The sequence below is a fragment of the Wyeomyia smithii genome, chromosome 1 (genome assembly GCF_029784165.1).
Source record: "Wyeomyia smithii strain HCP4-BCI-WySm-NY-G18 chromosome 1, ASM2978416v1, whole genome shotgun sequence".
Classification (NCBI taxonomy): Eukaryota; Metazoa; Arthropoda; class Insecta; order Diptera; family Culicidae; genus Wyeomyia; species Wyeomyia smithii.
In genome coordinates, this window is record NC_073694.1 from 24,024,556 (window position 1) to 24,046,372 (window position 21,817).

Sequence of the window (21,817 nt, forward strand, 5' to 3'; positions counted from 1 at the left end):
TTTTCGATTTTTTTAGCTATTTGCTATTTAAATATTATTTTTTAATATTTGACAGTTTTATAAATATTTTTCCATAGGTTATGAGATACTTTTGCACTACATATTACGGAAAGTTTTGTATCTTTTTATTAAACTGCTAATTTTTTTACACTTTTTCGATAATGTTTTTGAAACCGCTTGCTTTCATAGTTCTTGATCTATTATTCACTTATGAATTTTCTAGACATTCATTTCTTTTGCTGGGCATGGTTTTATATTTTACTTTGTTTTAGTTTTCGTTTTCTTAACTTTTTTACTCTTACAACTTCGTAATTGTTTAGATATACTTTACAACGCGTTTTAAAATATGCAATTTTAACTTTCGAGCAAGTTTTACACAAGGCTTTGTTGACACTTTTGCTTAACAGGAAATGACAATATTTTTTCGGTCTTTCAAGCATTTGAAAATAACAAAAAAATCAAATATTAGCATTTTTGAAAAAATTCAAGAGCAATTACGACAAGAATAAATACCCTCTAATCGAATACCGTCCGCAGATACGTATTTCGGCTGCTACATGCAACCATCATCAGTACTTATGTGGACAGTCCACATAAGCACTGATGATGGTTGCATGTAGCAGCCGAAATACGTATCTGCGGACGGTATTCGATTAGAGGGTATTCGGTTTTTTGTAGTAGAATTAAATGGAAACATAACCTATTCTCAATATTCTCTTTTACTTGTTTTCCGTTTGTTGATGTACAACGACTTTCTAGGTTATTCCACGTTGACGCTTAAAATTCCTTGATTATGAGTCCTGTTACATGTCTTTGTCGCTTTTCATTTTTCATCAACTTGTTTTCGTGTTTTACTCCGAAGTTTAAGCAGCTTTTCCTCTATTATTTTTTATTGCTTTTGTCTGTCATTACTCTAAAGCGCTCAAAAAGTGTGAAGGCGTCAAAATAGATTGCAAGATTCCGCTCTTGAGCACCAGTGTGATGTAAGTACATTAAAAAACACTTGCTACGAGTCATAAATTGGCCCATAAAATAACTTAAATTTTACGAGCGATGTTCATAAAACGCCGCGATTGCTGGCATAACTCTTTTTTTCTGCTGTCATTTCAAGAAAAAAGATTCACCCAAAGCATCGGCAGCGATGGTCATAAAGGATTTTTTTTCCTCTCAAAAAACATCGTACGTAACGAACTTCTCACACTGAATCGAGCAAAATTCCCCACATAGGAGCTGATAGAATCATACGCGCGCAAACACTTCACCACTCTCTCCACCCCTCTTCCTGTCAACAAACACACACCCAATTGAACATTTAATGTTGCGAACAATATAAAATTTGCACCACATAAAGGAACCGTGGTACGTCGTAAGAGTTTCCCTTCTTCGCAGGCTGATGGCGCACAAAAAAAAACAACCACCTACGAAATGTGGGAAAAGCCACCGCAGCACGAAGCGCAACATCTTCCTTGTGCAAATTGAAAAGGAAATTCAATTTTCACACTTCGACGTACAGATTTTTCGCATTCAATTTTTCTTCTGCTGCTTTCCCCACAGCAACAAAAGGCCTACATGCGCTGCTGTCATGAGGCACTGCAGCCGCAGTAGAAGGAAATATCAATTCTGCCTTCCTTCCTTCCGTCCTTCCTTTGGTCAGACTTCCGAGCTGAATGGAAAATTTTCCGCTGCAGGGGAAAATAGTTTGGAAATCGTGTTGTTTGCCTGCAGCAGCAGTTCTGCATTGAGAGAAGAGAATAAAATCACCGTTAGGAGACTGGAACCTGGAAAGGATATTCTATCGAAATGTGGATTATATGCATTATTTATATTTTTGCTTTCGAATGGGACAGAACAATGTTGCTAGCAATCGGATTAGCGACTCGTTGGACAGCTGCCCAAGGCTCAGCAAAAAGCGCTTCCCATTTGGCCGTAATACCGAGGTCATCAGTGCTCGTTATTTATGACAAATGATCTGTCTGCTACACCTCCCCCCTTCCAGCATTTTCCAGCATCATTTGCGTGAATCATCATCCAGCCGGAGCCGTAATTCGCGTTTATTTCTATAATTTATGTTTGAAATGCAATATTGTGACGAACTGTTGCTACACCATCCCCCCTAGCAAAAGAAAAAAAAGATTAAACAACTGAATATTCAACCGAAATATCAACTTTATTTCCGTCGGCCAACGAACGAACGCGGAAATGGATGGAAAATTGTGCTTAAACTGTGTGGCTTGTACTTTTTCGTTTTGTTCGATTTTTGTTTGCTCGAACTTCGAACGGAGCAACCAAACAGAGAACTATTCGAGAACGGATTATGGACGGAATAAATAATGTAACCGATGAAGTTGGACAGAAAAAAAATCTGCCAGTTCACCCTGCGGCAGCTGGCAAATGCTGGCCAGAGTTCATGTTTTTTTCTTTTTTTGTTCGGGATACTTTCGAAGCTGGGGGACTGTCCGTGCTATCTATTTGTCAAGTTTATTACATTCTTTGGCCAGTACCATAAGTTTGGTAGATAAAATGTAAGTTGTTCGATCCCTGGCATGCTTCGAAATGGCCCGCTTCTGGGTTCGCAGCTGGTTCCTGAATCGATTAAGATATGTTTTTCTCTGGATTAGTGGAGTGAAATATTTATTTTACGTGACAGTAACAAAAGAGAGCTAAATAATAAGAAAAATGTAAAACTGCCCATGAAGACACATGAAATAAATGGAGGAAAACAGAACAAAATGAAAAACCCCTGTAAATATATCCAAAAACTTACAACTTAATGTTGGTGTTAGCACTAACGACGAGAAACATTCTTATTATTTTATACAAGCAACATCAATGAACAACAACCACTTCTAAGGAGCAACATGCAACAAAAGAGACCCCGTTCAAAGTGCCAGCAGCAGAACAAAATTCGCATGCTCGCAAATTTCACCTCCGTCTGTTTTTAACCGAAACGTCGCAGAATTTTGCACAGTCGAAAATGATTGCAGTTGGGCTGGGTAATAAGCGGAAAAACTTCACAGTATAAAATGAAATCTGAAAGTATACTCTCAAACAACTGGATTCAAAAGACGTCCTTTCCCTTCAGCCAGCAGAAGCAGTCGGAAGCAATTCGGTTGACGAGCAAGCAAGCAAGCAAGCGCAATAGCATGAGAAACAACCGTAAACCAAAGGAAAATTCACAGCGCGGAATAATGAACCCTCAGCGGCTAATGATGGCTTATGATTTCAAGGCAAATAGAAGCCCCCATCCGGTGACCGTTTTTTTTTTTTTGGCTTAATTTAACCAAATGATCCCCCAACCCAACTCCGGTACGGTCCGAGACCATATTCCAAATTGGCCAGTAACATTTCATCCAAAAACCCACCGCTGGGAAAGCAATCACGCGGATGAGAACGAAACAACAAATCCCGGAGAAGAAAGGAAGGAGAAAAAAAATACAAACACAAACGCCACTTCCATATTAAATCGGTCCTCTTCGATAACTGCTGTTAGCTTGGGAGAGGCGCCCCGGCCAGTCGGACCCTCAGGGGCGGAGCGTGCGACGGCGAGAGGTGGAAATTGCACAATAATAAGCCATTCTTTCGACGGTCGGCTTTTTCCTTTCATCATATTACCATTTTCCACGACGGCGGCGCTTCTGTTTTGGTCGTAGGTCTTTCGGGGGAAGGAAGGCGCTTAAGGATTTTGTTGGCCACCCACTCGAAGAAGAAGGGAGTTCAGTTTTGTTTTTTTTTTTCATTTTTTTTTTTACATTTTATTCTTTTGTTTCGAGAGGATTGATTGGTTCGGGGGAAAAGGTAGCAAAAAAGAAGGACAGCACAGCTGATGTACACCGCAGGGTTTTTGGTCCTCTGGGGCCAGTAAATCCTCGCTTCGATAGACCGAGTTCAATATAAATTGTAAATAAATTAAGGTGATGCTTGTGATGCCGTTACTGCGGATTTCGGCTGCCTAAAGGTTTGGGTAAAGTATATTGATACATATTTGATCTTCGGAAACTTTTCTATTTGAGTGATGTTTTGAAAATCGCCGAAATGATACCGGCTGCGTATTTTCTAGTGCCTATCAATTATTCATTACTAAATAGAATTTCCTTCTTTGTTGGATGAAAGCTGCTCAAGGCCTTATAAATTCTGATTTTTAACATTTTTGTCATACAAAAATCTACTTTAGTCATATAGGATTCAATAATATTAAGATTCAATAATCAGTGCGTCTTGAACTGTCCTACAGATCAGACGTTTTTTCGGTTGCTTGTGGACTGGTCTTTGACTGCCTATAGCTTCAAAGTTTGTGTTTTGTCAGTGTGTCTTTTAAAGACTACCTGAAAGTTATTTCCCATCAGTCTTCCTCAAGACTACCAACTTTTGAATTTAACATTTGTTTCAACTTTTTTCGTATCACCTGAAATGGCTGGACGGAAAAAGAAACCTCGCATCGCTGCGGGAAGGAAAAGAGAGGCATCTCTTTCTGACACTTCGAGTGTCTGTAGTGACAATCCTTTTGATATTTTGCCTGAGCAAGAAGCTGGTGAAATGGAAGTTATTAATAATGAAACTATACAAAATATAAAATCTTTAAAAAAGGAGAAAGTTCCACCTATTGTGGTAACTATTTCTTCTGAATTTAATATATTCAAAAAGGAACTTTCAACGTTTGTTTCTGACGTTAAAGTTACCTATCAAATTGGCCGTAGAGGTGAATGCCGCTTATTAGCCGACTCAGTAAAGGGTCGTGATCGTCTTGTTCAGTATTTAACTGACAAGATGTACAAATTTTTTACATATGACACCAAGAACGCCAAGCCGTTCAAGGTTGTCTTGAAAGGTCTCACCAACGATCAAACTTACTTTAACAGAATTACTTGGCATAGCCCCTACCCAAGTAATTCTAATGAAACAAAAATCACGAGGCGAAAACAGTCAGAGAACTGGATTTTCCCTTGTTAATTATTTAATTCATTTTAACCGCAATGAGGTTAACAACTTAAATTTTTTTGAAAAAGCACATGCTTTGTATAATGTGCGTGTAAAGTGGGAAATTTATAGGAAGTATGGCGGAGGTGAAAAGCATATCACCCAATGCCGTACTTGCCAACGTTATGGCCATGGTTCCAAATTCTGTAACATGGACCAAAAATGTCTTTATGTGGAGACTCTTCTCACAAAAAGGACACATGTCCTGTGAAAGAGAGTAAAAATTTTCGCTGTGCGAATTGTAACGGCAACCATATGTCAAATTTTTATCAATGCCCAGTCCGTTTAGCAATTGTTAAGGCAAGGCAAGGTAAACAAAATTCAATTTCTCAATTAAAACCAACTTCAAAACAAAATTCTCCAAGCGTACCAGTGACGCATAGTTTACCTACTCCTTTGCATACCCGTTTAACTTATGCACAGGTTACAGGTAGTTCGAACATTATACCGCCTAGTGTTGGTAGTTCGAAAATGACCGTTAATATGGGTAAGCAAAACACGCTAGAAAATAATTGTACACCTATTACTCCAGCTAATATTGCTGCCGAAAATATTTTTTCTAATGTCAACTGCCTGGGGCCTATTACGGCAGGTAAACTTTCTTTTTTGCAACAGGCAATGTTCGATCTTATGAACGCCATGTTGCAGGCAAAATCAATGTTTGAAGCCATTCAAATAGGCACAAATTTTACTATTAAAATTGTTTCTAATTTAAAATTTAGCAATGATTTTAAATAAAACAATTAAAATATTAAATTGGAATGCTCGCTCATTGAAGGCCAATGAGAATGAGCTTTTTAATTTTTTAACAGTAAATAATGTGCATATTGCAATTAGTACTGAAACATTTTTGAAACCTAACATAAAATTAAAATATGATCCCAATTACGTGGTTCATAGATATGATAGGATTCAGGGTTCCGGCGGTGGAGTTGCAATTGTTATTCATCGCCGAATCAAACATCGTGCTCTTCCACATCCTGAGACGAAAGTTATTGAAACTTTGGGAATTGAAGTTCAAACTGAACTTGGGATTTTATTTATTGCCGCAGCATATTTACCATTTCAATGCACACGCGAGCACAAACATTATTTTAAAGGTGATTTACAAAAACTCACCAGAAATTGTTCGAAATTTTTCATAATCGGCGATTTTAACGCTAAACATCGTTCATGGAATAATTCTCAAAGTAATTCCAATGGCAAAATTTTATTCAATGATTGTTCTTCAGGATACTGTTCTATTCTGTCTCCGAATAGTCCTACATGCTTTTCTTCTGTAAGAAACCCTTCAACAATTGATTTGGTGCTAACAGATCAAAATCATGTATGTAGTGATTTGATCACACATGCTGACTTTGATTCTGACCATCTTCCAATAACTTTTTCTTTATCACATGAATCAGTTTTAAACCCTATGAGCTCTGTTTTTAATTATTACAAGGCTAATTGGGAAAGATACAAAACTCATATTGAGAGAAATTTCAATAATGAGCTTGATTTGCAAAACGAAGTGAATATTGATTCCGCTTTGGAAGCATTAAAATGTGCAATTGTTGATGCCAGGAATTATTCTGTTCCAAAGGCTCAAGTGAAATTTGATTCATCAATAATTGACGAAAATCTTCAACTTCTAATTCGTTTGAAATATGTCCGCAGACGTCAATATCAACGTTCTCGTGACCCTGTTTTTAAAACTATTTATAAAGAATTACAGAAAGAGATTAAACATAGATTTACTCTTCTGAGAAATCAAAATTTTGAGACTAAAGTTGAAAAATTGAAACCATATTCAAAACCATTTTGGAAGCTGTCGAAGATTCTTAAGAAACCTTCAAAGCCTATTCCAGTTTTTAAAGATGGTGAACGTTTTCTTGTATCCAATGAACAAAAGGCTCAAAGACTTGCTCAGCAGTTTGAGAATGTTCATAACTCAAATTTGAATTTTGTGAGTCCAATTGAAAATGAAGTCACACGTCAATTTGATTTAATTTCTTCCCAGGATTTTTTACCTGCAGAAATAATTGAAACTAACTTGAATGAGATTAAATCAATTATTAAAAATTTCAAAAATATGGAAGCACCTGGTGACGATGGAATCTTTAATATACTAATCAAACATCTCCCTGAGAGCACAATGGAATTTTTAGTGAAAATTTTCAATTGCTGCTTCAAAATTGCATATTTTCCCAAATTATGGAAAAATGCAAAAATTACTCCCATTTTAAAACCGGATAAGAACCCAGCTGAAGTTTCAAGTTATCGACCAATCAGTTTGCTTTCTTCAATAAGTAAACTGTTTGAGAGAATTATTCTTAACAGAATGATGTCACACATCAACGAAAATTCAATTTTTGCAAATGAACAGTTTGGATTTCGCCATGGGCATTCCACAACTCATCAATTGCTCAGAGTTACTAATATGATACGAGCTAACAAATCTGAAGGTTATTCCACTGGAGCTGCTCTTTTAGACATAGAAAAAGCATTCGACAGTGTTTGGCATAAAGGTTTGATTGCGAAATTGCAAACTTTTAATTTCCCAATTTTCCTAATCAAAATTTTAAAAAATTATCTTACTGATCGAACTCTGCAGGTTGTCTATCAGAATTCAAAATCTGATAGATTTCCTGTCAGAGCAGGTGTGCCTCAAGGTTCAGTCTTGGGTCCAGTCCTGTACAACATATTCACTTCAGATCTTCCTGATTTGCCTCCAGGATGCACAAAGTCATTGTTCTGCGATGACACAAGCATTTCCGTAAAAGGAAAAAGTCTTCGTGTCATATGCAGTCGATTGCAGAAAAGTTTAGATATTTTTTCTTCCTACTTGCAAAAGTGGAAAATCTCTCCCAATGCTTCTAAAACTCAAATGATAATTTTTCCGCATAAGCCTAGGGCTTCTTTCCTCAAGCCAAACAATAATCACGTTGTCAAGATGAATGGGGTTATTTTAAGTTGGTCCGACAAGGTTGAGTACTTGGGACTAATTTATGATAAAAAACTTATTTTCAAAGAGCACATTGAAAGTATACAAGCCAAGTGCATCAAATATACGAGATGTTTATATCCTCTCATTAACAGGAATTCTAAACTTTGTTTAAAGAACAAACTTTTGATTTACAAACAAATTTTTAGACCAGCAATGCTTTATGCTGTACCGATCTGGTCAAGTTGCTGTTCAACAAGGAAGAAAACGCTCCAAAGGATTCAGAATAAAATTCTGAAAATGATTTTGAAGCGTCCTCCTTGGTTTGGTACACTCGAATTACATAGACCTACTGGTGTTGAACCATTAGAAACTATGTCAAATAAAATTATTAACAATTTTCGACAAAAATCGTTGCAATCCTCAATTGCTACGATAAGCTCTCTTTATAGCCAATAAGTTAGCAATTAAGTTAGTTGGAAGTTTACTTCCCCTTTTCTGACAAGTAGGTTTAAATCCCTACGAATGATAAGTCCTAATTGCGAAAGCAAACAAATCCTAACAATTAGAATTACAAATTTCTAACAGTGTTGAGAAGTCACCATTTGTGATTGGACACACATACTCATTATTTACTAATATTTATCATAAATACTTAAGCTACTAACAAATCCCCCCTTAAAAAAAAAAAAAAAACTTCGCTGGATACCTTTCCTCCACCTCTCCCCTGAGCGCGTTATGTATTATACAAATGTTTCCATATATGAACGAACGCTAGAGGTAAGGCACTATTGATATACAATGGTGATTCGCTTACCGGTTGCTCCTTAGTCGGGGGTTTGTTAGTTGGGCCCTCATCCATCTAAAAAGCGCTCTTATGTCAAAATGGAACGACATTCAAATGCATGCAAGAAACCCGAAAAGTGAATAAAAAATAAAATAAATTTTTACTACTCGTACTTGAGTTTATTTGTCGTTGATTGTTGGTGGTTACCTTTGATTACTCGAAAAAAATGACATTGATTACTTCGGAGTATTCTCAGGTTACGACGCATTTCGAAACCCCTTGAAACGAACCTCTTGGGATCCTTTTTTAGTGTTCTGTAAGGTTGTCACTTTCGCTTGTCAGCAAAGATACTAGATTTGTCAGCAAAACGATGATTTGTTTTGATTCGCAGATATGTGCAGTTTTTTTTTTCAATCTCCATCCCGCATAATCAATAACCATAAACGGATGATAATCCATATGGTTTAACGATACCCCATACAGTCGAAACTATATCCCGAACTAGTTGTTAGGCACGTTTTATGGTTATTGATTATGCGGGAAGGTTAACTACCTTTTTTTCCTATGACTTTCTCAAAATGTGTGCAGTTTTTACAGATTTCTGCCTGCTCGAGCGCATTTTTCCGAATCACGATTCGATTTTTATCAGATTTAAAAAAAAAAGACTGCACAATGAAACCGGTACCTCTTTCAATCGCATTATTCGTTGCTCTAGAAGCTAACCTGATTTTAATTAAGCTTATTCAGCTTATTTTTGTTTAAATGGCATGTCGCATGTCACATCAATGAGAAGAAAATCTATATTCTCCAGAATGGACTAGAGTCAATCGACAAAACATTTAATATAATCTTATAAGAGTATGAAAATAGTTTATAAATTTCATTTTCGAATAAAAATGTGATTCATTCATTATAAATATTCTGAAAATTTGCGTTAAAAAATCCATCTGTGCCATGATTTTTAAAAACTCAAAGTACTTTCTTTAGTTGAAAAAAAAAAAACTCACGAGCTGCATTTGAAATTTTAACAATTTTCAAAAATAGCCGTCTATGTCACATGGTACAATTGTAAATGGAAGAATTGCAACATTAACGTTTTAAAACGCATGATTTTTCAATAACATTGATTGTTGTTCGTGTTTCAAATCAACATTTGTCGATTACAATACCTTCGTTACACTATTGTAATATGACAAACTCCACAAATGTGAATAATTGCGAATTTTTACCCAAAACGTTTTTGCATCGAACGTAATAGATTGTATTAAACGGGTTAAACTGTTGAAATAACCGTCAATTCAAAACATCGAATAAATTATGCCACATTATACCACTGGCAAAGCGGCATAAACGTACACGACAAATATATATTGCCCGAGAGCACAGAAAATTCAATTGTCATTTTTCAGTCCTTTTTGTGTGCACTTTCTGTTCGATCATATACCTGAAGTTGACCTTCCGTTCTGTGCCTAGCATTCAACCAGGCTCAATAGTGTTCTACACGGATGGCTCCAGGTTAAACAATAGGGTTGGCGCTGGGGTGGCAGGCCCTGGAGTCAATCTATCAATACCTATGGGAGAGTGGCCAACAGTATTTAAAGCAGAAATACAGGCAATAATTGAATGCGCTACAATTTGCTTACAACGTAACTATAGACATACAAATATATGCATTTTTTCGGATAGTCAAGCTGCACTAAAAGCACTGAAATCCGTTTCCTGTTCTTCGAAATTAGTATGGTATTGTATTCAATTGCTACAGCAGGTGGCTAGAAATAGTAAAGTAAACTTATTCTGGGTACCTGGGCATTGCGGCATTGAAGGGAATGAAAAAGCTGATCTGTTGGCGAGAAATGGATCAATGCAGTTGTTCATAGGGCCAGAACCGTTTTGTGGGATCTCAGTATGTGCCCTCAAAATGGAACTTAAGAAGTGGGAACAATCAATGATAGAAAACATTTGGAAAAACAATAATTCAGCTCGACAATCGAAAAAAATTATTGCACCCCAAAAAACAGTAACCCAGCGATTGCTCAGTATCTCAAAAAAAGACCTTTGTACCTACAGTGGCCTTGTAACGGGACACTGTCCAAGTGAATATCACTTCAAACAGATAGGTAAATTGCAAAATGATGCCTTTCGCTTTTGTAACCTAGATAAAGAAACCTCGGAACATTTATTATGTGACTGTGAAGCACTCTCTCAAAAGAGGAAGCAATTCTTTGATAAACACTTAATACAACCATTAGATATCTGGATGACTTCTCCCAATAAGGCAGTGAACTTTATTCGTTCAATAATACCTTATTGGGACGATGTCTATATTCAGCAAGTGGAAACCATTCAACCTAATAGTGGTACGACACCCTGATAAGGCTTACATCAAATAGGGGCCCGCCACAAAAGATCAAATCTCTGGTCGCAGTGAAAAATGTACCCAACAGGAAAAAAATGTCTCACTGTGTCTGTTTAGCCGAAAACTGCTCGTTCGTTGGTTTTATTTAAAAACGTTGAAAACCAGAATAGGTTTCGTTCGGTCGACAAATATGGTGATTGATATAATGACTACGCGGTGTAAACTTTTCAAAGAACAGCATCTACCGAGGTACGTTTGCTTTGTTAAAGGTATTTGGGATTCAAGATAAGAAAGAAACTTTTTGCTCGTTTCCGTAGTGGGCGAACTTCGCGCGCAACATCGTTCGATTCCGTCCATTTTCACGGAGACTTAATAACACAAACCTTCTTTTCCGCCGCAGTCGTGGAGACTTAGCAATTAACTCGGTTTTGGTCTGACCGGTTAGCCGGAGATTTAACACCCGCTGCTTTTGTACAAGCGTGTCGCAAATCGGAGTAGGTTGCGTTTGATCGAAAAATATTGCGATTACGCAATGTATAACTTTAAAAAAAACCACGGTAATATACATTCATCTAAACAACTGGAAGCTTAATGTTACGGGAGCTTTACGCGCGCGCCGCTTCCATCGATTTGCGATATTTAAAAAGAAAGATAATAGTGAGTTAACGTCGCGCGCAACATCGTTACATTCCGTCACTTACCACGGTGGCACAACCTTTCCTATCCGTCGCAGTCGTGGGGATGCAGAGGTAAACTCGGTCTCCGACAACAACGACTGGGGCACCTCCTTCCTTACAATCTCCTTCTGCACCCTAACGATCGTAAGGACGTGGCCGGCGCCGTTATGGATCTATACAAAGCGGAAGCTACTGAATCGTTGAACATTGAAGATGGTAAACTAATCCCAAGTTGCCATATACGTGGTTCCCTGTGCAACTTCACTAGCTCAGATCCATCACGGAGGAGCAACTACGAAATGTACGGTCGTTCAAGCTCAAGCTCAAGCTCAAACTTCATATTTAGAAAATCCTTCAATCCTAAAGTCCTAATAATTTCAATTTCCTAACATAATCCCCAAGTCGCGATATCATATAATCTTTATTTTCTTAAATCAGATAGCCATGAAAGTTCAAAACTCCAAGTTCATGAAACTCTGGAAACCGAGAATCGTGAATGTATAAGAACCACATATCCTGAATCCCAATCATCTTTAATTTTAAAACTAGAAGAACACCTAAATTTATTATTCCTTCAATCTCGAGAGTTTCCAATTACAAATAATAAACAAATCTGTAATCCTAAAAGCACAAAATCTTAAATTTTCCAAATCCAACAATTTTATAGTTTTAAAACCTCAAAATAAATTATATTGAAGGAATCCAAGAATTGCTAGATCGGCAAATCCAGAACTATTTGAAAAACTAAGATCCCAAGATGTTCAAATCCCTTAATTTTAAATTAAGCTGTCTTTAAGTTTCCGAAAAAACACTTTCCTGAATCTGATCTCGTGAAAAAATCAGTCCACAAACAGTAAACAAGAAATCCTGCAATAAAACTCCGAAGTCATCTTTAATCTAAAAGTTGTGAATCCCAACAATATTTACGAAGTTAGTTTTGTTATATCCAAAACCAAAATCCTCGAATCATGTTTTCCAAAATCTGGAATCCAGAAATCCTCCAATTCAATATCCTAGAACTTCGAAACCCCAACACCAGATAATCTGATTCCCAAAATCACCAACAGTTAAAATTTGAAACCACCGAAGCTCCAAAATTCTTTCAAATAAAAAAACTAAGATCAGCTTTAGATCAAAGATCCAAACAAGGGATGGTAAAAAATGATCTAGGTCGAAAACTGAAACTAAGGCCCAGCCAAAACCAAACCAAAACCAAGGAAAAAACTATTACCAAGGCAAATGTTAAGTCAGTCAAAGACAAAGATCAAGAGATTTAGTATGAAGCATTGAAAAACTTAAGATAAAGCGGTATCAGCAGTATCCAGCGACTTTCAGATACGTTTGGATGACCTTAGCAACATGTGGTGGAGTGTTGTCGTGCAATTGAACCACTTTTTCGCTTATCGCACGACTCAAAGGTTCAAGACTTCTATGATTGGTTCACCCCCAATTCTGTGCCCATGAATTTTTTCTCGCTTTAGAACGCCCCCTACCCTACACGATATCTCTGGTGGAAGAACTTATTCGAAAAAAAAGTATCGCTCTAATACTCGTCATGCAAAAACTTGAGGTGCCCTCATTTATTTGCCACCAAAATAGACATTTTTTTCGTAACTGAAAAGTTATTAAAATGGGAATTGATAATATGTTTCAGAACCATGAGAAACATTAAGGGTTTGTTTATTGGTATAAAAGAACAATATTTACTCCCAAAGTTTCAGTACGATCGGAGACCCTTGAAGACTCTTCGCAGTCCTGAAACATATTATTGATTCCCATTTCACTAGCTTTTCCATTATAAAAAAAAAGAAAAAAAAGTTAAAGACCCGCCGATAGAACATTTCATTTTGGCGGCGTATAGATGAGGACACCTTAAGCTTGCAAATGATGAGTATTACAGCGATATAATCTTTTTAGAACAAGTTTTTTCTACCAGAGACACCGTGCCTACACTTATGCAATCTCAACCATATGTTTCAACGACCATTCCAATGCAGTTTTTTCGAATTAAAAAAGAAAACCAAAACTTTCCACAAATGACGCTTTGCAGCTTAAATTCCGACATTTGCACGCAATAAAACTAAAACAGTCTATCGAAAATTGACAATAATTTTGTTTAATTGTTTTAATCAATAATTGACAGTTGTTGACTAATGCCTCCACGTACGATAACACGTTAATGCAAAGCAAAGCTGTGGTGTAACATTCAAATTATTGAACTCAACCTTCTGTTTATTATACACAGACTTCGCAGTCAACTGGTTTAGTTTACAGGATAATTGACACTCACAGTCTCTCCCGAGTCGGAACTTTGACATACGACTGCTGGAAGCTGAGAGGACAACTCATTATTGAAAAACAGCGACATCCTAGGTTCATCATTTAATTTTGTCGGCCCCAATTGAAATATCTTCGAGCGGTTTGGCTGCTAGATCCACTTTAGGCGTAGATATTGGCGATTGATGACTTGCATAATGGAAGCCCGGAGTGTACAGCAATAAATAAAACCGATGGTGCAAGCTGAACTGAGGGCGTACAAACTAGCAGTTTTGAAAGCATCCGACAGTGTGAAGCCACTAGCATTTTGATATCCTTTTTCGGTTGGTAATCAAATATTTATCGATTCTCGAAAATTTGATAGATATGGAACGCAGTGTGAGCCAGTATATCTTAAGGGGTTGCTCGAGAACAGGGGCGAAGTTTGATTTTTTTTAGGCGTGTAGCACCTTTTTTATTGCATAAAAGTAGTAACTTTCTGATAGTTCTGTTTATCAGCAACAAAAAAACACGTTTGTTCATTGGAAATTTGTGGAGTAATGGCCGTTTCCTCTTCCTCTAGTAGAAGCCATTTTTTGAGAAACACCATTCGGAGATAAATGCGTGTAGAGTTTCAAGTTTAGCATATGCGGTCGTGACGAAGCGCGCTTCAAATCGCGCTAACTTCCTCCCTATTGCTCAGATCTTTATGAAAATTTGTGAAAAGGTTCTCAAGAACTTAAGGACAATTCAATAAAAAAATTCGATTTTTCTAAATCCAACCCCTTAATTATTACGAGTCGATGACAGAATTTGCCTGAAGACAATTTGACATAACTTGTACTTTAGGTCAACAATGCAAAGAAACCATTAAATTTTCCGTTAAATTACCTTCATTGAATAAAACAACTGTTGCTTGATTTTATAGAAAAAAAAATTTATACGAGATTTCTTGTTGGAAGTATTTCAGGGGCTGAAAGAGAGTCAAAGGATGAACTGTAAAGCGAGAGCCACTTTATGGAAGAGTATTCAAAAAACTTGAAAGTTTAAAAACTCCGAGAAAGAGTTTTTTCAACAAATGTGGACCTTTATAAGCTTCTGAAATACTCCCTACAAGAAACCACAAACCTGGAATTATATTTACCGAAAAAAATGTTTACCGCGAAATTTGCATTTTACTAAATTTTATAATCCCAGATCTTCAGGATTCTAGACGAATATTCAAGAATAATCGTAAAATTTTTCAAATCTAGAAACATTCTCTAAATTGTAGAAACTAAAAATCCCCTAATTTACAATTCTTAATCCTAAAATTCTTTTAATATCTTGAAATCCAGCCAAAAACTCAACACTAACAACTTTTGAACCATAAAACCTCAAATCCTGCAATTTGAGAGCTGCCGAATCTCAAGTGTGACTGATGAGAGCATCAGGTTCAAGATCAAGATATAAATTATAGAAGGGAATCGTATGTTGCTTTAAAAAAAAAACGCAGATATTCAGAATTTCTACCATCTTAAACTCTGTTCTAGGTCTTAAGGATTCGAATAAATCAGGATTTTTTATCTGTTCGATTTTCAAAATCCTTAAACTCATAAAACCGTAGCAAATAAAAACCAAACATATTTACCGTCCTTATTCTTGAAATAAAACAAAATTACCAAAACAGTAAAGTTTTAACGTTTCAAAAATTGATTATCTCAAAATTTCGAAATCCTTCCAATTCCGTTTACCGAAATTCCAGCATTAAATTTGGATTCATCTATAAATATTAGATCCAAAAATATTATAAGCTTTTCACCACTAAATCCTGCAATTAGGATATCAAAAATTGCTAGAATTGGTTCCTGGACGCGAAAATTTTACACCCACAAATTTAACAATAGACCAATCCTTACTATAAAAACAGAACAACTGAAGAACAAAATATATGAACGAAGTGAAAAACACACAGAAAAGAGCGGAGGAAAAGCAAAAATTAAAAATCGATAAATAAATTAACAGAATCAAACAAGCAAAAAATAGGAAACCAGGAAAAAAGTATCTCAGAAGAAAAGAAACCCAATTTGAAGAAAAGTAAACACAAAATAAAAACAAAGTAAACAATACAACCAAGAATTGAAAAACAGATAAACAATTAAACAAAAAATGAAAAAAAGAAAAATCAGCCAAACAAAAAGGAGAGCATAAAACAAACCTCAAACAGATAACAGCTAACAAGAAACTGAATTAATAAAAAAATGGCAAGCATAAAAAACAGGCAAGAGTAGAAGAATGATACGAAAAAAAAAACAAACAGAATTACGAAATCACAGTGAAATATTTAAAGAAGAAAGTAGAGCGGTAGTAAAACAGGAAAATGGACGAGAGGGAAAACGAAGTAACAAATGAATAGCAAGTGGTAATTTAAAAATAAAACAAAAACAGACAACAAAACAAAGGAAAAAGATCGACAGCAGCACGAGCGAGTAAAAAAAACACAGCAAAAAAACGCATAAAAGAAAAAAGAGAATTTCGAAAATGAAGAGAGCAGAACATGCAATTGAAAGACATTGCAACCAACAACAAAAAATAATAATAGTTAACATATAACAAATGAATGCATAATAAAGAAATATCGAGCTAAAACCGAAAAATCGATACGCAATAACAAAAAAAATATTCAAACAGAACTATAAGATTAAACAAAACCTGGGGAAAACAGACGAATAGTTTAATGGTATAATAGAACAATAGAAAACAAGAAAATAACTATGCAGAAAAACTAGACTGCGTGATTGAAAAAAATATACTAATAGCACAAAATTACATCTATAGCCCATGTTCTAATTTGTTTGAACATTTTTTCGAAAACAGAGCGTTTGTGAATTCAATTTTTCCATGCTTATGTTTGGACTGATTTTCATAAGAATGCATGAATCTATGCGTGAAATGAAAATATTTCTATTGCGTGTCACAGATGAAAAGGATTTGTAATATTTTGTCTTTGTTTTCTTTTCCGAACTCACTTCCAAACTGACCTTAAAATATATTCAAAAGATTATTTTTCTGTGTCACTTTCTTCACCTCGAAAAAAAATATGAGAAATCACCATTTCGGAGCCCAATTATAAGGAGACTTCTTTCAGATCGCACACAAAACTAAGACTAAGACCCAAACAAAAACTAACACTATTGCCAAAGCCATAACTAAAATGAAAATCCACATCAAGAGATGATAGCGTACAACCTAAAGTACGACAATGCAACAAACTTCGGACCTACTTTTTTCTCACAAATGCATTAAAGCTTGTATTTTGTAAAACCAGTATTCGGCTCACTCCCAAACAAACAAACAATAACAAAAACAAAAGAAGATTGGCCTAAAAGCAACAACCTAAGCCTTATCAATCATCCCCCGGCCGAACTGACCGGACAGATGCCCCGATTCGAAGTCGCTAACTGTGACGTTTTTTCTATTATTTAAACCCAAATGTTGCTGCCCCCCTTTTTTCTATATTCCGGTTGCTATTCAGCCGGATATTCAACAAGAAGGAAAAATGACTTATCATGACAGCCGCCACCATCGTCGTCGTCGTCGTCTGGCCATAAATCATAAGATGTCTATATTTGTGTCCCTCCCGGAAGCGATGGTTGATGCTGAAGCTGAGTCGGAGTCTGTAGTGTTTCGATCGAAGCAAACAATAGTAATGTGCAATCTATTGGAGCGCCAACGGAACAGGAGACAAGACGAGCAAAGTGATTTATGCGCTATGAAAATTTTACTTCCTGTGTCTCTCCACCAAGGACCCGGGGTCGCTTCATGACATCGTACAATGATGATCCGATGGCGAGAAATGGCTGCTACTTTGTAGTACCACTCGTACTGCAGTTGGATGGACTTTCGCGTTTGTGTCTTTTGTCACGTGTGTGGCCTTGCACCGGCGGAAATGCACATACATTACCAGCATAGGGTTCGGGATTTTGGTTCGCCCGTACGGACTGACGTATTTTGAAATTTCCGCCTGTCAGACTCTTTTCTCATAGGTGTAGTAACCGGGTTGAGTTGAGTGAGTTTAATCTGTCCAGAAAACGCAACCGTTTTTGGAATCACTTTATCTCAAATGTTGCGGTTTATTTCGGAACCAATCCCGAGAAGCTAACCCTGAAAAACCACGCACCAAACAATGAGGGGGGAGATTTATTCGCTAGAAGAGATACGTCAGGAATGTCCAACATGAAGGAAGAATCCAAGCACCACCAGCAAATCCATCATCGTCACTGGAAAGCTTACAACAGCTAATCCTGCCATACCGACGGACGCCGCGGCGGCGTGGAATGAACCTGCGGGTATCCGATTACACCGGTTGTTTTGGCGTTACATAATCACTCACTTCGCTCTCACCCTCTGGAATGCGACCCTCTCGTCATCATCATCAACGCCATCATCCGGTGAGCCCTTTTGTCCAGTAACACAGATCGGATCGGATCGGATCGAGGATAGCCTCGCAGCCATTAAGAGGCAGGTTTATTGCGCCGTCGGTTGTTTCTGGAATGTCGTACTGATTAAAGGTGGAAATGTAAATTTTAATCCCAGCCCTATTGGGCTGCCACGGCTGCCCAGGACAACACAGTACAAGATTTGAATATGTCCAACAACGACAACTGACGGAGGAGGAAGAGAAGATTCTGTCACTGAGATTTGCTGAGATAAGCGGGTGATATTTGAATTAAAATTGCTTTCCTTCACGTTTGGCATATTTGTACGTTTTCGAGTGAGTCCTTTCGCAACACGTTATCTGTTTTTGTGCCTTCAACCCATTAAGCCCTAGCGTTGCGGAACAGTAAACGAAAGTTTTCGCCATTTTCGACCTTTATTCTGCGTCGTTAATGTCTTCCTAATTTAAGTTTAAAACCACTATCTTGAAAGACAGAAAACAAAACCAACATTAAAATTGAGACCAATGGCAAGGCTCAAACCACGATCATTAGCTTACCTCGAAAAACCAAAAGCACCCTATTACGCTCTACTGTAAGTGTTCACTCTAAGCTTTTGTTTTATCTTCAGTTTGTTTCTAATACTCTGCTAGAGAAAATTCAACTGCATTGACGGTTTAATTCTCCTGCACTAGTTCTGCTGTAATTCTTTTCGGTCATTTTTCTTCGCTAATCGAACGCTAATCTTTACTTCTTGTCTATTTCTACTTCTCAATAACATTTTGCACTATTTCAAGCTTTTGCTTTGGATTTGATTAGTTGTATCAATTAAGTTTACAACTGTTTTAGTTATACATGCATTTTGTTTGTGTTTCCATTTTACAATTTTTATATATTTTACATTTTGATACTGGATTTGTGTTCCCAGCGTTGTTTCAAATAACCCAAGAATGTTTCAATGTTCTAGTGCATTCGTTTTTTTCTTACTTCGAAGAAATCCAGCTTTGTTTTTTTTTTGTTTTGTGTTTTCTGCTCTTGGGTTTTCTGTTTATTTTTTTTTTATTTTCCTATTTATATTTTTTTCATTTTCCTATTGTAGATTCACGATATGGAAAGGGCTACTGTCGGTATCGTTGTTGTCGATAACCGTTGGTAGCAATTGTAGGGTAGGCGTAGTTTAGCCGAGACACATCATCTACCATATTTGTTAAAAGCTTAGCCAAAGACACGATTACATGCAAATCAACCGATCTCTCTCAGCCCAATATTTTAATGCTTCTTGCCTTGTTATAAAAGAGCATTCCACCATCATAGTTTCCTCTTACTTACTCTCGATCAACCCAATAGCGAATGTCACGGCTGGTCACCAAATCGATTATTCAATAGTTGTAAAATTCTAGTAGTTAGTGTAATAAAGTTTAGATAGTTTAATAATCGTTAGAGTGTAAAATCTTTTTGAGCCAATAAATTAGCAGTTGTGTAGAACAAAAATCGTATAGTGAGTGCTTGAATAAAAAGAACTATTCGCATACTGGCGCTTTGGTGCGAAGTTAGGCAACCAGCTCGACTAGATAGGGTGAGCGCAACTTTATTCTACTAGAATTCGGGATTCGCGTCGGAGTCGCGGAATATCGCTATATCGGAGGTCACAACACCTATTTAATTTTTTTTTTATTTTCCTATTTATATTTTTTCTGCCACTTGCTACTTGTTTTTCTGTTTATTAAATTCTGCGAATCTTTCTAACTGATTCTTTATTTTTTGTACATTTATTTTCTCCATGGCTGCCACCTAACTTTTGCTCTTCATTTGGTTCGTATATTTTTTTTTTTTTGGTTTTTCAAGTTTTCCGGTCTTAGAGAACAGTCCGTCCGTTTTCTCTCTTTGACAACACTTTCATATTGTTATGTATTTTTATTTGCTACTTTTACTTTGTCTTTGGTACTCTTCTTTGTGCTAATCTGTTTGTCTCGTTTTTCAATCGATTTTTTCTTTTTCTCCTATCTGATTTACTATTCTGTGATTATTTTTTTGGTTTTTCTTCATTTTCAACCAATCCGATTTTCTTTTTTTACTTTCTCTTTGTTTATTTGCCTTTCTACCTCTGAGTTCTTGTGGGTTTCTTTTTTTGTTTCTCTGATGCTGTCGTTTTCTGGTTTCCCGCTTTTCTGTTAATCTATTGTCGGTGTATATTTTCTATTGTTGTCTATTCCCCTGTCAAGCTATTCGTTCACCATTATGTTTTCCTGATTTTTTATTATTTGTTTCCTGTAGCCCTGTCTTTTTTGTTTCTTACTCATTCGCTACCTGCTTTTGTTTAATTTTCTAGTTGTTCTTTTTTTTTTCGCTTTTATTTCCTTTCGATTTTCATTTTTTTCTGTTGGTTGCCATTTATACTTTCTTCTCTTAGTTTTGCGAATTTTCTCCTATTACTCGTTTTTTCCCGCTCTGTTTTTCTGTACTCGCTTTTTTGTTTTCTATATCTTAGCTTTTGTGTAAATTCCAGTTTGCTGTTCCTAAACAGCACATCCGCCGTTTTATCCGCTCGTCAATTTTTCTTTTTTATTACTGCTCTACTATTTTCTTCAAATATTTTTCTGTTATTTTATAGTCTTTTTTCATTTTTTATTTTGTATCACTTTCTACTATTTTCTTTTTTTTATGATTGTTGTTTTTCCATTCATTTAGTTCTTTGCTGTCTGTTATCTGTTTGCAGTTTTTTATTCTCTCCTTTTTTGTTACGCTGCTTCTTTTTTATGTATTTTTGTTTTGTTTCATTGTTTATCAGTTACTGAATTTTCAGTAACATAGTGTTCTTTGTTTATTTTTCAATATGTTCTTGTTTTTTTACCGTTTTGAAATTATTTTATGTTTTACTATGTTATTTTTTTTTCTGGTTTCCTATTTTCTTCTAAATTTGATAAGCGTTTTTCAGTTTTTGCTTTTTCTCCGTTTTTCTCTGTACATGTTTTTTTGTTCTACAACTGTTCTGTTTTTTCTGGTAACTGTTTTTTTGTTTCACTATCGAAAACATTGCTGATCGCATTAGCTGTCGGTTTTGTCTCGGTTAACCTATTTTCTATATATTTTTGTTTTATTTTTCGGTTTTATTTAACAAATTTTCTGCTTATTCATGACTGTTCTCACTCTTTCCTTTTTATTTTTTGTTCTCCCTTCTCTGGCATGATACTTTACTTTTTTTCTGTTTCACAGTTTTTTTTTGATTCTTATTTTCTAATGATATGTTTCCCAGCTTGTCTAGTATCTATTCTCTTCATTTTATTTTTCTTTTATTTCTTACATTTGTCGGTCCCTTTGTTTCTTTTTACAGTATGCGTTTCTTTATTGATGTCTTGCTCTATTTTTCCGGTTCCTCTTTTCTGCTTATCTGTTTGCTCTTTTTTCCATCTTTTGTCCGTTTTTGTT